The 17,591-nt window shown below is 33.8% G+C and overlaps 1 non-coding gene across 1 annotated transcript; it reads left to right on the plus strand.

Annotated features, from left to right (window-relative positions):
- The first annotated feature begins 751 nt into the window (after positions 1-751).
- LOC111762757 (small nucleolar RNA U13) lies at positions 752-855 on the plus strand. The gene has a single exon (XR_002795788.1). It is a non-coding gene; the product is annotated as a small nucleolar RNA U13 (small nucleolar RNA).
- Positions 856-17,591: the final 16,736 nt, after the last annotated feature.

The raw sequence follows: 17,591 nt of genomic DNA on the forward strand, positions 1-17,591 counted from the left end.
AGAAATAAAGAGTATCTTAAGAGGGTATTTTTTAAAAAGGCCTACATTAATTAAAGAAGAAATAGAAGAACTCAACAGACCAATCATAAGTAGTGAGATTGAACTAGTCATTAATTACCTCTCAATCAAGAAAAGCCCAGAACCAAATTACTTCACAGGTGATTTCAACCAATCATTCTGTAAAGAACTAACTCCAATCCTACTTAAACTCTTATAAAAAAATACAAGTGTGGGAACATTACCTAACTCATTCTATGTTTCCAGCATCACCCTAATACCAAAGCCATATAAAATGCAACAAGAAAAGAAAACTAAAAACCAATCTCTCTAATGAATTTAGGTGCTAAAATCCCCAACGAAATATTTGATAATCAAATTCAACAACACATCAAATGAATTATACATCATGATCAAGTGGATTTTTCTCCCAGGTATGCAAGGATGGTTCAACATAAGAAAATCAATGTAATACACCACATTAATATTCTGAAAGAAAAAAATCACATAGCCATCTCTACTGATGAAGAAAAAAATCATTAGAAAAGATGCAGCACCCTTTCTTGTAAAAACACTTTGAAAGATAGGAATAGAAGGAATCTTCCACAACATGATAAAGGGTATATATGAAACACCCATAGCTATTATACTCAATGGCAAAATGCTAAAGATTTTCACTCTAAGATCTGGAACAGAAAAGGATGCCCATTGTCACTGCTTTTAATTAACATTGTATTAAAAGCACTTGCTTGAAATTCCTTTGTGGTTCATAAGCATGATGAATGGGAGTTCATGCACTTGTGTGAGTTGTGCCTCCTTCGAACCTTTTTACTACATTGGCACATTACCCATCTGACATGAGAAGAAGAAAAAAGACTTGCTAGAACTCTTAGGCAAGAAAAGGAAATAAAAGGCATCCACACTGGAAAGGAAGAAGTAAAACTAAAACTTTTACTACTTGCCTTTGACCTGATCCTATATGTTGAAAAATCTACAACAAAGAATCTAGAGATAATAATTGAGAAAGGAAAGTGGCAGGATATAGGATCAAGACACAAAAATCAGTAGCATTTCTGTACACTAATAATGTGTAATCTGAGGAGGAAATCAAGAAAAAAAGTCCATTTACAGTATCAAATAAAAGAACCAAATATCTATGAATAAACTTAAACTAAAGATGTAAAGGGCTCATATATGGAAAACAACACAACATTGGTAATCAGAAATCAAATAAGACATAAACGCATGGAAGAATATTCCTTAGGTCATGGATTAGAGGACTAAATATCATTAAGATGTCAATCCTACCAAAATTAATTTACAAATTTTGAGCAATACCCATAAAAATTACAATAGCATTTTTTACTGAACTCAAAAGGTCAATTAGAAAATCTACTTGTAAGTCGAAATCACATTGAAAAAAAAAAAAAGCAAAATTGAAGGAATCATGCTACCTGACTTTAAATCATACTACAAAGTTACAGTGTTCAAAACTGCATGGTATTAGCACAGGGACAGATATATTGGTAAATGGAACCGAATTGAGAGTTCTGATATAGACCCACATATAAACAGCCAACTAATATTTAATAAGACCACCAAGTCCACTAAACTGGGACAGAATAGCCTCATCAACAAATGGTTTTGGAATGATGGTTATCCATATCCAAAAGATTGACAGAGGATCACCATCTCACAACCAAAATTAACTCAAGATAGATCAAAGACCTAAATATAAAAGCCAAGACCATAAAGCTCTTAGAAAATAATGTAGGGAAACATTTACTGGATCCTGTAATGGGAAATGGTTTCCTAACTTTACACCCAAAACACAAGCAATGAAAGAAAATATATGTATGGGAACTCCTCAAAATTAAAAACTATTATGCTTTGAAACTCTTCAAAAAGAGTTTGCTAAGAAAGTGAATAGACAACCTACTCAATGGGAGAGAATATTTAGGAACCACATATCCAATAAGGGTCTAAGATTCAGCATATATAAAGAAATCCTACATCTTGAAAATAAAAAAGACAAACAACCCATTTAAAAAATGGACATGAGATTTGAACAGACACTTTTTCAAAGATGAAATACAAATGGCTAAACAGCACATGAATAAATGCTCATCATCACTAGCTACTAGGGAAATTGCAAATCAAAAATGCAATATCATCTTACTCCTATTAGACAGGCTGCTACTAGAAAACAGAAAACTACCAATGTTGGAAAAGATGTGGAGGAATGGAAACATTCATCAGCTGCTGGTGGGAATGTAGAATTGTGCAGCTATTGTGCAGGACAATTTGGCAGTTCCACAAGAAGTTACCTGTAGAACTGCCCTATGATCCAGCAATCCCACCACTAAGCATATAACCAGATGAATTGAAAGCAGGGACACTAATAGATATATGCTCACCAGTGTTCATAGTGACATTATTCAATTTTTCCAAAGGTTGGAAGCCCCCAAGTGTCCATCAAAAGATGAGAAAAATGTGGTAAAATATACACAATGGATATTACTCCATTATAAGAAGGAAGGAAGTACGGACACATGTGACAACATGGATGAATCCTGAAGACCTTATGTTCAGTGAAGTAAGCCAGACACTGAAAGACAAATATTGTGTAGCCTTACTGATATGACCTAAGCATATTAAGCAGACTCACAGAGATTGTGTCTAGAAGATAGATTACCAGGAGACAGAAATGGGAGTAGAGTAGTGAACACATGCTAAATCTGGACAGAACCTGTGATGTAAGCTGAAGGGTGTGGTTTGGTAGTGGATGGGGGTGATGGGGATGCAGAGTTGTGAATGGAATCGATGGTGCTGGAGTGTGAGGGTGAAGAGGGTTGGAAGTTAGGTGAGACTATCCATGAAACTGGAGGAGGGTTGGAGGAATGAACAGGTGAACTCTGAGGAGGTGGAGGTCTGTGGTTGAAAATACCATTGTGGAATATTCCACTGGTGCAGTGTGTCAGTGCTGGATGTGTGTGTGGGAAAGGGTACACCCAGGACATGCTTCTGTGGAATATAATGTGTTCACGTGGTTATAAGGTATTAACTCCATGGGTGGAGACCCTCACAATAAACCACATAATACTGAATTCCCATATTCTGGAGTCCTGCTTGATTCTCAAAGAGAAGGGCAAGGATCTCTCAAGTTCACTGGCAGTGCCTAATAAAACAGACCAGTATATCAAGCCCTCAATATTAATGTTTTTAACTATGAACTTTATTCTTGTAAAATTGAAACTTAGCATAATAACTATTGCCTAAGAGTAATCTTCTGTAAACCTCCTTATTACTCAAATGTGGCTTCTCTCTAAGTCAAACTCAGCAAATAAAAGTACCAACTTCCCCCCAGCATGAGACTTGACTCCTGGAGATGAGCCTCCCTGTTAGCAAGGGATTAATACCAATTGATGGATATTCCAAATGCATCAATCAGCAACGCATTTGGAAAAAGATCTTAGCCAAAAGGGGGAATCATTAAATACAAGAGTTTTTTGGCTAAGAGATCTCTAAATGAGTGGGAGGTCATTTCAGAAGTTACACTTATTCGTGTCTCAGAAAGATCTCACTAACTGCCACTGTTTGAAAAAAGCCATAATATGTGGAGCTCCTGAGGATTCTGGAGCCATCCAGACACTATAGGAAAGGCACACAATCCCTTGAAATAGCATCCTATTGGTGAAACTTACCTTGAAATATATGACAACCTATTTCCCCAATGTAACAGAATTAGACTCATTTATAATTTCCCTACATACGGTTATTCTATCCCTTTAATTTGAGTCTGTAATTAGCACTATCCCTGTTAAATATATGTCTCTGAGTTTAAATCATTGGTCTGTTCACATGCCAGTTGAGCCCTGAATCTCTCCAGATCATTGAACTCACCCAGGACAACTATCAAAATGATGATGATGGACAATCTCCATCTCAAAAAACAGAGTGTCTACAACTGAAAGCAAAACACTTCCTTCCATCAGCCCCATAAGATCTAAGCCCCTTCTCAATTGGAGGCAGAATGGGCATCACCATCCCCAAATCCTCAAAGTTGAGCAATGAAGAAATATAAGGGGGAAATGTGATCATGGACAAAGTAAACTTACTAATATTGTAATAATGGAAGAATGTGTAACATTGTTATAAAGAGAGTGGTTACCAGAGGCTCTGAGGGACAGGGGAGGAAACAATAGGTGGAACAAAGGGCATTTTTAAGACATTGGAATTAAATGTAAACCACAATGTAAACTGTGGACCTTGGCTGGTGCCAATATTTCAATATTTATTCAGCAATTGTAACAAATCTACCACACAATTGTAAGAAGTTACTTATAGAAGAAGATGTGTGTGGGGTACATGGGAATTACTTATATTTTTTATGTAAATTTTCTGTAATCCAAAACCTCTTTTAAAAAAAAGTTTATTATATTTTAAAAAAGAAACAAGAGATAACAGTAATTACCAACTTTCAAAATCATTGATGGCATAAAAGATATGATTATTACATATGTCAAAAATATATTTACTTTGGTGGAAGAGAAACGAATTGAAGGAAATGAAAACCGAAGGGAAGCTGCCCCATATCCTTTGTTCAGAACCACAATGAATCCTTTTATTTTACATTTAAACTAATGCTGCCAACTATTTGATAAACATTTGTAACATTAACTACAAAAACAATGAAAATGTTTGTTAATATGACTGTTATTTCTTAAGCAGAAAATGAAACAAAATAAGAGAAAGATAATGTTGCTCCTGATACGTAAATTCTGAACAGCTTACTTCATTTACTGAAATGTAAATTCTATAGGGCTTTTTTTCTTTGCTGCATCAACAGTAATGCCTAATGCTTAGTAGTTGCTCAATAAATACTTATGGAATAAATGAATGATTTACATAATTGCCATCAATGTGATTTGATTGTGAAGACAACCTTGGAGTTTATTCAAACACAAAGAAAGTAATTCACTATAATAGACCAAAAAAGGGATGTTCTGTTTTGTTTTGCTAAGCCAAAAACAACTTTTTACTCTACTTGAAATATTTCAGTGCAGTAAAAAATAAGGAAGAAACCATTGGCAATGGTAACTATATATTTTTTGAGGATTGGTTAATAGAATTAAAAAATTTATAGGCACAGATATGCACATTTTAAAACAACATTAGCAATGTGTATTCATGGCATAAATATGGCAACCATGTTTCTTATGTATGTATTTGGAGATTCTCTGATTGCTAATTCACAAAAATTATTTCAAATATTTCCACAGGAAAGTTACAGGAAGGTATTCAGGGTGGAAACTTTGCTAAATGCAGGTCCATACACCTATATGGAGATTGCCAGGGATATATTTTAGAAAGAGCATTTTAAAATCCTAAGAGCAAACAATTGTTCTCTTTAGCAGGTATGGTAAGTTGGATTATGTACCCAAAGAAACATATGTTTTTAATCTTTATATAGTTCCCTTTGGGAATAAGTCCATTGTAAATAGAACCTTTTGAAAATGTATTTTTGGTTAAGGTGTGACCATCTAAGAAAGGGTGGGAATTAATCCATACTACAGAAGACATTTTAAGAGAAGAAATGGGAAGTAAAAATCAGAGAAACATGAAAGGAGATAGAAGTAGAAAGTCAGGGGAAAGCTAAAAGAGCAGATGAAAGAATGAGAAGCAGATGAGAATGGCAACTGCTATGTGGTGGGAGGCCATGTGGTGGGAGGCAGAGATACAAGCAAAGGAACATCAAAGATTGCCAGTAGCCAGCAACGAATGCTACCATTCAGGGAGAAAGCAAGCCTTGCAGGTATCTTGATTTTGGAAATCCTCTAGCTTCAAAACTGTGAACCAATATATTCCTATTAAACCAAAATAAGTTCCTGGTATTTGTGATAGCAGCTCTGGCAAACAAAGACAGAAACCTTTTTAAACCTTGAGGTTTAATAATAACAATAGCTACCTTATTATGCACCTATGAGCCAGGGACTATATAGGCACTCCATGTGCTTTGTCTTTGTTTAATTCTCAAGATACTGGTATTAAATAGTAACAAACTTTATTCCCATTTTACAGATTAGAAATCTAAGGCTGACTGGAAAAACAGGACTCTGCATGCCTGTAAAGATTTTGGATTTCTCAACAGTAGTTTTGGTATGTTTAAAAGCCAATTTAGGGGTTTATTTTATTGTTTTTTATATTAATATTTAAATTATTAAATTTACAAGAAAAATATTTTAAACCTTTAAGTGCAGCATATAAATTTAATTCTTCTGTTTTTCACCAAATACTGAAAGTCACTTTTTGTTGATTTGAATACTGTCTGATCTCTACATGCTTGAACATCCTTAAGTGCATTTTAATAGTTAATTTGAAGTTATTTCCTTCATAAGTACTTCAACTGTCTGACTTCTCAAACAAACCATGTCTGAATAGTATATAACCCTCAGAATTTAAGAAATTAAGTATATAAATATGGGGAAATTGAAATTTATCTTAAATACTGATTGCTTCTTACATGAAACTTTAATATTATGGTATTTATTTTTTACTAGATTATACACTTAATTCTAAATTTCCCTAGTTGAATGATGTTTACACAAAATGAAAGAGAGGTTACCATTTTCATTACCTAACACTATAGATATTTTTGGCCATATATGAAACTTGGACCTGTAGATATATAGAGAATTATTTTTTATCAATTAAGAAAACCTTTTTACCTACCTAGTAATTTGGAGTGTGTCTCCTTCAGTATGCTTAAATTTAATACAGGTTAGCAATGTTGACTGGGATACTTACTAGGTTTATGTAGGTTACACTGATGATTTACATCAAATTCTATTTGTAAGAGTTCCTTGTCAGCGATTCTATAGCACAGAGAAGAGATTCATATAGTCAAACTCCTGATTTTTAGAATACGCATTTCCTTATTCTTTTTTACTTCTAGAATCTGCCAGTCCTACCATAATTTATCTTTAAACTGAAATTTGCATTTCTGTAGTATATATACTTATTTTTTGGTTTGTTCTTCATACTCTAAAGACATTTGAACTTGATGGTATCCTAAAGTAAATAACTTTATTTTCTGTCCAGTGATAAAGACTTTGACCTTTATGGACTCTTGCATTTTTTTTTTTTCATTTTTTTTAGATACAACAACTCTTACAAATATTTTGAAAGGGTATATTTGAATTTTGGCTATCTCATGTGAGTTTGTCAACCTGTGGCCCAATTTATGAAGTTAATGTTACTGACAATAATAAGAAGTGTATATTTTAAAAGATTATCAGAAAAATTTAAATTTCCACTAAATCAAGGAATGTCATTTAGTGTGGAAACAGCTTTTTGTATTTAAAGCTGTATCTAACTCTAGGAAATATTTTCTACAATTTACATTGACGTTATGTGAATTCTCCTCAATGCTGGTAACAATAACTCGCATCTTGGAAATTTCTCCATATTGAACTGAATTGAAGTCATACATGTGGTCCTCAATAGAATTTTTGCACTACAACAACTCTTTAACTGCAAGAACATTTGTAGATCTGGGATAAAATATCTTCAGATAAATCATTGAAACTTAGAACAGTAAGGTAGAGCCAGAAGAGTAAAAGGAAACATTGAAGGAATAGATTTTTAAAATATAACATCTCCTATATGTCATATAATCAACTGGATGCCTGGTAATTTTATCTCATCTAATTTTTATAGCAATGTTTCCCTGAAGGTATGGTGCACATGATACAGATAAAGAAATGGAGTTAGTTTTGAAACTCTAGTTCTCTTCATGCAAAAGGACTCCCATTTCAGTACCTCACTGTAGCACCATTTCAAAGAAGACCTATAGTCCCAAACTTTTAAAATACAGAGTTGTCAACTCTGTCTTAGAGAGGTACATGTCTTGTACGGATTCATTTTCAGTCAGGAGTACATGCCAGTGTTCTTGGGATCATATAATGTGTTTTGCTTTCTATCACATTAATGCAGAAATTCTTAACCAGGAGTCCATGGATGGTGTATTAGGCAGCCAAAGGAGTGCTGATGCAAAATACCAGAAATTGGTTCATTTTTATAAAGGGCATTTATTTGGTGTAGGATCTTACAAATACCAGGCCATAAAGTATACGTTACTTCCCTCACCAAAGTCTATTTGGAGCACGATGGCTGCCGACATCTGCAAGGGTTTAGGCTTGCTGGGTTCCTACGTTCCTGGGGCGAGCTTTTCTCTGGGTTCAAGATTCCTTTCTTCCTGGGACTGACTTCTCTTTCCTCTGCGTGCTGACTTCCCGGGGCTCCAGCTAAAGTCTTCAGCATCAAACTCCAACATCAGAAAACCTTCAACTCTGTTTTTTGCCATGTCTTTTATTTGTGAGTCCCCAGCCACCAAAGGGTGGGGACTCAATGCCCTAATCATAATTCAGTCATGCCCAGGTACAGATCAGATTACAAGCATAATCCAATATTTCTTTTTGGAATTCACCAATAATATTAAACTGCTACAGATGGGTTCTGTGGGAAGATTTTAGGGGGTCTTTGAACTTGAATTGAAATTTCAAAAAATCATTATTTTTGTGGGGACATGTTAGGGCAAGTGTGATATATTTCTTAAATAATACACAGTATAGTGTGGACTTAGTATGATTTTAATTTTAATATAGCATGTTCTGTGTGCAGTGGATAACTGCCTGAAAAAAAGGTTGGTAAAGATGGTAGAGATGGTTTTATGACACCATGGGAAAACTCGAACTTATAAATGTTTGACAAAAATGACCATTTCAACAGATGTTGAATTGTGTTAGATTATCAGGTATTGAAATTATGGGAAAGTTGTAAAACATAATTTTGAATAATCCTAAAATTTGAAGACATGCCAATGTTGAGAGTCATAAAACTATCTGCCACTGCATTCTGAGAAGGGTTCCATGGTTTTCACCTTACTAGCAGGTGAAATGGACCAAAAAAGTTTAAAAACTCCAGCACTAGTGTCTTCAGCAACTCAAGAGGTATTTTTGATTATTAGTTTTAAGAAAGACTCACATATTAGAATTTCCTGCCTTGTTAACTAGGCCAGGCTGTACCTTAAACAAGAAAACTTTCTAAGCAAGAGAGGGTTTTTATTGAACAATAGTAGTTCCCCTCACTATCTGATAAATATGATTCCTAAAATTATCTTAATTTGGTGTAGAGCTAAACATGTTGTCCTGTAATGGTTAAGCTAATGTGTCAACTTGGCCAGGTAATTGTGCCAGTTGTTTGGTCAAACAGTCACTGGGCTAATTGTAATATAAGAAAATTTATGGACTTTAGTCACCAGTGACTTCACTGCATAGATAACTGATTACGTTTACATCAGTCAGGGAGATTGCCGTCAGCAATGAGTGACACTTTATCCAATCCGTTGAATGCCTTAAAAGGGGCAGTGACTTCAGCATTTGGAGAATTTCCCAGCTGGTCTTTGGACAGCCAATGTTTTCCTGAAACTCATCAAGGACTTCACTGGACTTTCATCGGAGCCCCTGTTTGCAGTCTGCCTGCAAATCCTGGGCTTGTGCATTCCCACAGTCACATGAGAAACTCTTATACAATCTCTTACTATTGATAGATATCACCTAATGATTCAGTTTTCCCCGGAGAACCCTAATACACATGCCTACAAGATTAAATATCATCTATCTTGAAAGAACATCCTGGGGAACTGAGTAGGAATAAAAACTTCTATCAACAGAATCCTCTACACTAACTAAGGCATTGTAAATGAAGCTTCCACAATTTGGATATTGACTGATGGTGTTGCTTGGAAAAAGTTCTTTTATGCAGTTATACCTTGACATTTAAATTGTTTTCTCCAAAACATGTTGGAGAGAAATAGTATCATTTGCATTTTTTTCTTGAAAAGCCCTTAGTATTATGAAAGAATGCCTAGTTAAACATGCCAATAAGTTGCAGTTACTATTAAACATAATTGAATGCACTTCAAATTTGTAATTTTTAATAAATTTAACTGAGTCACAAATTATAGTCTGTTTGCAACTTTAGCAATCTTATTTATTTGAATTTATTAGTATGTTCAATGGAATAGGATCTTTCAAACAGTACCTTTTAAAATCAAAAGGACTAAAATCCCGAGACTTAAAAGGGAGACTCATTTTCATAAACAAGTTGAGGCTGTAATAATTAATGCTTCATCTCCAGTTTTGAGTAAATATTATTAAAATATTAGTCATCATGCACTAAAAATACCTGAAATAGTACACTATAGTATGTTAATTCATAGCATACAGATAAACTTTTATTAGCATCACAACAAACCCAGCTTCCAGAAAACATTTCTTCAAGTCTTTTTAAAAGATATTTCTTTTATTTTTCATTTGTTTTTGCTTTGCTTTGATTTGAGAGAGGGACTGTGACTACAATATCCCAGGTTACCTTCATTGGATTAATTTTTTCTATAGGGAAGACAATTTCAGTTTTAAGCATTTCTACAGTGATGAAAAATACTGCTGTTCTTTGTATTCAAAATCTTCAACTGATAACAATGAAATCACTCACATACATAGAAGACAGTATGTGGGATTGAGTATCTAAATTCTTTATATCCCTTATAAAATTTTATTACTTATGAGTACTGAAAAGTTACTGGAAAATCATTCAGCATTGTTGAGTTGTCACTTGATTATCTTGAACTTGGTAATATTTTAAAAGAAACATAAAATAGCAAGATGAAAAAAAAGGGGTTAAAAAAAGAGCAATAGTAAAAATTACAGCAAGGGATATTAATCGTGTTGAATCATGTGAGTTCTGACAGATAATAAACCAGAGATAGATGTGATCTCCAAAATGGCACGTGTATCATGAGCTGAACCCTCATTCTAATGCAGGCTCATTGGATTTTACAATCTCATAAGCTTCTAGGACTTTGTCTGGCACATCAAAACAATTGCTTAAAGTGCAATAAATTCTACAGCTAGCCATCTGCTTGCCCTTTTAGCCTTTCAAATTTTATAAAAACCCAAGCCCATCATTTCTCACTTCATGAACCACCAGATTTTTGGAATATGTTATATTGCTGGGTTAGTTCATCCTTTTATGCAACCAGAGATATTTATTATATTGGATAATATTTGGCAGGAACAGACCTTTTCCAATGAAATGTTTATGACAGCAATCACTACAGTTAATAGGATTTAGGCGATTTCTACCAATTATGTAGTCAGATATGCTCATTTAAATATACATGTACTAATTTTAAGGTTCTTAAGCCAAATTACAGTTAACAACTCTAAAAAGAAGTTAAAGAACTAGGAAACTGACTCCCAAATATCTATTTTCATTGGTGATATACAACTTTATATTTGTATGAACATCCTATTATTTTATATTTTTGGTTTAGTTCACAATTTACGTAGTCATGCAATGGAGAAATTTTCTTTTAACAGGCTTAACAATATATTGTGCATGTTAGAGAAAACACTAAAGAGCCCTAATTATAAGGTTATAAATCATTATGATTAGAAATTGGTGACACAAACACATCCTGTAACTCACTCAAGTTTCCATAGCTGGTTAAATGGTAGACCTGGAGAAGAAACCGGACCTTCTGATCTTTCTACACCTGGAGCATGACCTACTTCTTAGGCTTGAGATAATAATTAGGGAATGTAGACAAAAATGTCAAATTAACAGAAATCTAGATGCGCAAGGAAGTCTTTAGTGATTCCCCCAGGAATCCTCTTTCATCAAGACACCCTTGACTATTAAATATTTTGAAAGAAGATTAAGGGGCTCCTAGAATGGTCAAGTAACACAAAGGCCTTACTCATCCCAGACCCCCTTTTCCATTCTCTCACCCCTTCCACCTCCTCCTTCTTCCATGACATTTCCTCCCTCACCTTAAGCAATGCAGTTCTTCCATATTCTGGTCCTTTGGAGTTTAACTTTTTCATTAAGTAAGCTTATGAAGAGTTTCTTCTGAGTAAATAAAATATTTGGCTTCAAGGGAATGCTAGGTAGGTGGTTAAGTCTGAGAGGTCTGAAAACAGCTTGAGTTCCAACCCCAATTTCACCACTGGCTGGTTGTGTGATAAAAGAACATCTCTATCTCTATCTTCATGGTGGCTTGCCTCAGTTATCTCTAAAAAAAATTGATAACAGTAGTTCTTAACTTCATAGGGATTTTATAAGGATTTAGAGAGACAGCATATATATGTATATGTATTTGAAATCCATAAATGTTATTTTTGTATGATTACTTTTAATAACATTTTTATTCAATTATCTCAATGTGAACATTATCTTTTTCTTAGTACAGAACTGATGATTTTTCTCAACTCAGATAATTCTAGGCACATATAATGGGTATATTCCCTTTATTGAATGTATACTGTGTACTCTGAAGATATGTAAATTATTTCACTTTAATTTCACAACTGTTAAAATATTGTTACATTTTATGAGTAGTGATGTCACCAACAGATCATATATATAACATCTCGATATTATTTTATTAGTTCTGGCTTTGAAGATCAAAATAAAGGCTGAGATTGATAATTAAAGAGAAACTGGAAATTGGTCTAGTCTGATGCATGAAGATGAAGGGCAAGGAACAAATAACCCATCAGTTTTTACCCATTATTTTATAATCTACCTATGCTCTCAATTGAAAAATCTCCCTTATGCTTTGGAAAAATATGGTTCGCCACTCAACCCATTAAATTTTTTTGAATTATGAGATGTGGTCCTTTATTCCTCCTTCCCTCCAGCCCTCCCTCCCTCCCTTCTTTCTTTCTCACCTCTACTATCTTCCTGTCTACTATAATTAAGAGTATTCACTTTGTACACATTTGGGGAGAATGAGAACTGCAATGAAATTCTTTCCACTTCCTAAAGCAATTCCACTTCTGCCAATCATTGCATTTATTTTAGAAATTGGAAAAATCTATAAACACTTATGTAGGAAAAAAAGTGAATAACCTCCAGGGGACTTCACATATTTAATCTATTATCATAAGATAGATTCTCATAAAATTATAAAATCTGACATCCATTCTGAATTGATGTAGTGTGTTATCTATCCTTTTAAGAAAATGTCTTCTTTACAAAGTTATCTGTCAATTGTAATTGGCTCCAGCCTCTGAAGTATGAAAAATTCCATAAGCATAAAACACTTGCAAAGATTTAGAATGATTTTTCTACAGCAAAGTAAATTAAGATTTAATTGAAATAGTGGAGCACAACTGAAGAGTTCTTCATATTGCAACAACTGAAGTAATGTTTTAAATTAGTGTTGCTTACCATTCTTCAACTAAAGTTTGCCATACACACAGTACATACATTTAGACCCTGTAATCTCTTCTGTTAGTTCCTAAGATTGAATAATTGAGTATTACAGGACAATGGATTTGGAGAAATATTGCACATTGTATTTACTGCTTTCAAATTTTACTATTTTTTTTCATTTGACTAATTAAGGATTCCTAATAATTCCTTATAAATATATAAGGTTAAGAGAAGTGCAAAACCATGCAGTGGTCAGGAAATATGTCTATGGCACACTTGACAGATGCCAAGTTGGAACTCAAAGGAAACACTAACTTTTGAGAAAGAGTAGACTTGTGCTGTGGTACAGGTTCAGCATCCATTTATGTTCAGAGATATTCAGAAACCACCAATGAAAATAACCTTACTTCATCCACATGTAAATGAATATGTTCTACTTCTGATTAATTTAATATTCCATAATTACAGCAGAGCGATGGAGAAAAGGCACCATAGTGATCTCTAACCAGGCATAAAATAATTCATTTTCCAAGCAAGCAATGCAAGATAAGAAAATATAAGGAATTAAACATGAATTCTTTCATAGTTTTTGGTGTATCAAGTGAGGAACAAGTATAAGGTAAATCAATTTGCAAATAAATAATCTAAATTTATTCAGAACCATGTCTCAAATGCAGTAGTGAAGCCTGAATATCATACTGATGAGTCACTTTCTTTTAACATGCCATCACACAATAGGCTTTATAAGATGTCAAGAGATGGCAAAACAGTACAATATATAAATAATTCCCCTTTGCAAAGTAAACTCATCTAAACATCTATACTCAGTACCCAAATTGATTAGAACTTGGTGCACTTTTGCTTTGACATTTTAAATCTTTCTACATCAGCTTTTTAAAAAGTGTTTCTGCCCTTCCAAAAGCCAAAAATAACTTGAGGTTATTGATGTCTGTAGTTTTATTCATTCATGCATTCATTCGCTCAAATTTCCATAATACCTATTTTCAGGGTAAGTATTGTGTCAAACAGAAAAATCTTTTCTTCTCAAAAGCTCCATTTGAAAACCCATCCAGTTAACATACAAATATGCAGTTTGTGATAGTTGTAGTCAGTATAGGGCAAAAAGCATAAGCTTGGAAACCAACACACTTAAGTTTATATTTGAGAGGAGGGGCAAAATTGAACCTCTCTAAGATTCTACTTAAAATTGAAATTACAGTATCTACCTTGGATCATGGTTTGGTTAGAGATTATTCAAGTAAAGTTTATATCAAATTATAAAGCCTCAGAATATGTTCAATAAAAGGGAGATCACAGAGAAAACCCAGAAGGCACATCTAAGCTATTTGTTAAATTTAGACTATGTAACTTAAAGTACATTGCCCATTCTTGTCAGATCAGATGTATTATATCTGTGTACAGAAGAGGACATTTTATTATAACCATGAGAAAGGTCAAGAATTGTTTCAGGCAATTTAAATGTAACTGTAACATTTTTCATCTTTCTGTTGTTTTGAACAACCTTATTGAAGATGATCATAAATCCATAATTATGATAGGCCAGGCTGACCCACAATAGCTTTATGTTTAAATGAGAACAAAATAAATAAAGGGAAGCAAAGCGAAATTGGTGGAAATTTCTATGCAATTTTAATATGGTATGTCACATAGACAAAACAGCAAAATTACTAATTAGGGGGCATTGTTTTCTAATCAAGAAATGGACCACCGAAAATAAAATAATTTACACAGATTTATTAATTATTATTTTTACTATATTTTACTATATTATCATTGCTTGTCTGCCTATTATCCTATCCTCCCATTTTCCCATTCTCTCTCTCCCTACTATATTTTGAACACTTGAAACTGCAGTTTCTCATGAGGATCTTTGAATATGCTACTTCTTCAGATTTGACCATTCTTTCTGCAGAACTTCCTATGATTTGTGCTCTTATTTCTTATTTTGATGAAGACTTTGAGCAAATGTCCTTTCTTCAATGGACTCTTTTGACCATCCATCAACTTTCTCACTTTCTGCCCAACTTGCTTAATTTATTAAATATAATTTTGAATTTTTCTTCATATAATTTATCAATCCATGAAATTATTGATATGTTTATTTTCCTGTTACAAGTCTTTCTTACTGGAACAGAAGTTCAATGAGGGTAGAATTTGTTGGTCTTTTCTGAAGCATCCTCGGCGTCTGGAATAGGGTGGAACATATTGAATACAAAATTCTTATGAACTATTTGCTTAATATATGCACAAATCAAAAAATCAATGTTTAGATTAAATAATAACACTAAAAATTAGAGGCAAAGATAATTATTGGAAAGATAAAAGAAAGATAAGTTAAATATTCAGGATTTATGAAATAAAAAAAGCCAAGAGAGTTATTGGGACCTAAGCAAAACTGCACACATCTCCTTTTTCATTCCCTGTTACTGCTATGAGACCAGGAGATGGCTTCTTTTTCCCCATTTGAGGTGTTAAATTCCTCTTATAGTGTGACAGTTTGAAGTTTTTTGAATCCCTAAAGGTTATGTTCTTAAACTAATCTATTCCTGTGGGTGTGGTACCCTTTGATTGCATTGGACTCAATTTATATCACTTGGTTAGATTCTTTTTGATTGGACTACATCAGTGAGGTTTGACTCAGGTTGAGTCTCCACCGTCTTAGTCTTACTGGGTCTTATATAAATGCCGACACAGGGAGAGACACAAAGAGAAAGGAAACTACCTATTGATCCTGCCATTTGAGAGAGAGAGACAGCAGGAAAACAAAGAAGCTGCAAGAGACTGAGACAGGTCCTGGAATCTGGAACCAGCTGAGCACAGAGGCACGGAAAGAGGTGCCCAAGGGGATAGGCCCACAGAACAGCTCAAGGATGAGAGGATGAGCCCTGCCATATGTCTGATCACCATGTGGTAGGACATCAGGATCAACAGTAGCTGAATTTGGTAAGAAATCATCTCTGATGATGCCTTGATTGGACATTTCATAGCCCCTGAACTGTAAGCCTTTACTCCAGACAAATCCCCTTTATAAAAGCCAACCCTTTTCTAAGACATAGAGTGAAGCTGATTGGCTCACCCATGGTCAGGGGGCAGGGTCACATATATTATTGGCACCACCACTGGGGAGTACACTTTAGTGTACAGAATTAAGTCTCAGAGTAAAGATAAAGCAGTAAGCCTGGCAGGCAACCTCAAAGAAGACTACCAATCATAACCATAAAAAAATGAATAGACTTTAATGTTCCTCTAGTTACAATAACTTTTTTCATGATTTAGTGATAAAATATTTTATATTTGTTAGAGATTAATTTAACAAATGTATTTATGTTTTACATTTGGAGATTAGTCATTGAGATAATAACAATTCAGTCTGTGATGAAATCAATAAACTGAGGGAAATGAATATTGTTGGAAAAAAGCTAAGGGAATACTTTAGTACATTTTGTAACTTGTAAAGAAAAGGAAAAAAACCAGCTTAAGATAACAGAGGATATTAAAAGAATTTCAACACTAATTCTTAAAATAGAAAAAGGAGTATGAAGTTTATTTTTTTTCTTGTTTTTAAATTTACTTGGATGAAATAGTTCACACACTCTTGACATCACTGTTTGAGAGTGTCAGTTTTTCCATATGCTCTGCAGCAGGGCTATATAAAATTTAGCATAAAACAGAGAAAAACTACTTTGAAATTTGCCATGTTAAGCCTAAGTTTTCTGTAAAATTGTATAGAATAAAAAATGTCTATTGAAACATTGGTAAGACTTTGAAAAGCTGGAATATGATAGCCTTGATGTTATCATGTTAAAATGGATAATAGGGGACTGAAATCAGAAAAATGTTTAAATCTCTGGTTTAGCAGGTTGGGATTAGGACTGGAGAAACCCAACCTATAGCCATTTGATAATTAGCCCTTCATGTCCTAAAATACTTATCTTTAAAATTAGAATAATAATTATTTCATAGATAGTATTATGAAAATTGAATAAATTTATTTATTGAGAAGACCACATAAATATTTTTAGGAGGTACTGGGGATTGAACCAAGGATTTCATACATGGGAAGCATGCTTTCAACCACTGAGCTACATCTTTTCCCCAATGAGAGTTGTTTTTCATTTGTTTTGTTTTTAGGAGATACAAGGAATCAATCCCCGGACCTTGTACTTGAGAAGCAAACATTCAGCCACTTGAGCTACATCTGCTCCCTACATAAATTTTTAAAAATGGATTAAATAAATTACTAACAAAATAAATTATGGACCACAAGTAACTGAATATCCTGAAGTAGA

Source organism: Dasypus novemcinctus, chromosome 7, assembly GCF_030445035.2.
Source record: "Dasypus novemcinctus isolate mDasNov1 chromosome 7, mDasNov1.1.hap2, whole genome shotgun sequence".
Classification (NCBI taxonomy): domain Eukaryota; kingdom Metazoa; phylum Chordata; class Mammalia; order Cingulata; family Dasypodidae; genus Dasypus; species Dasypus novemcinctus.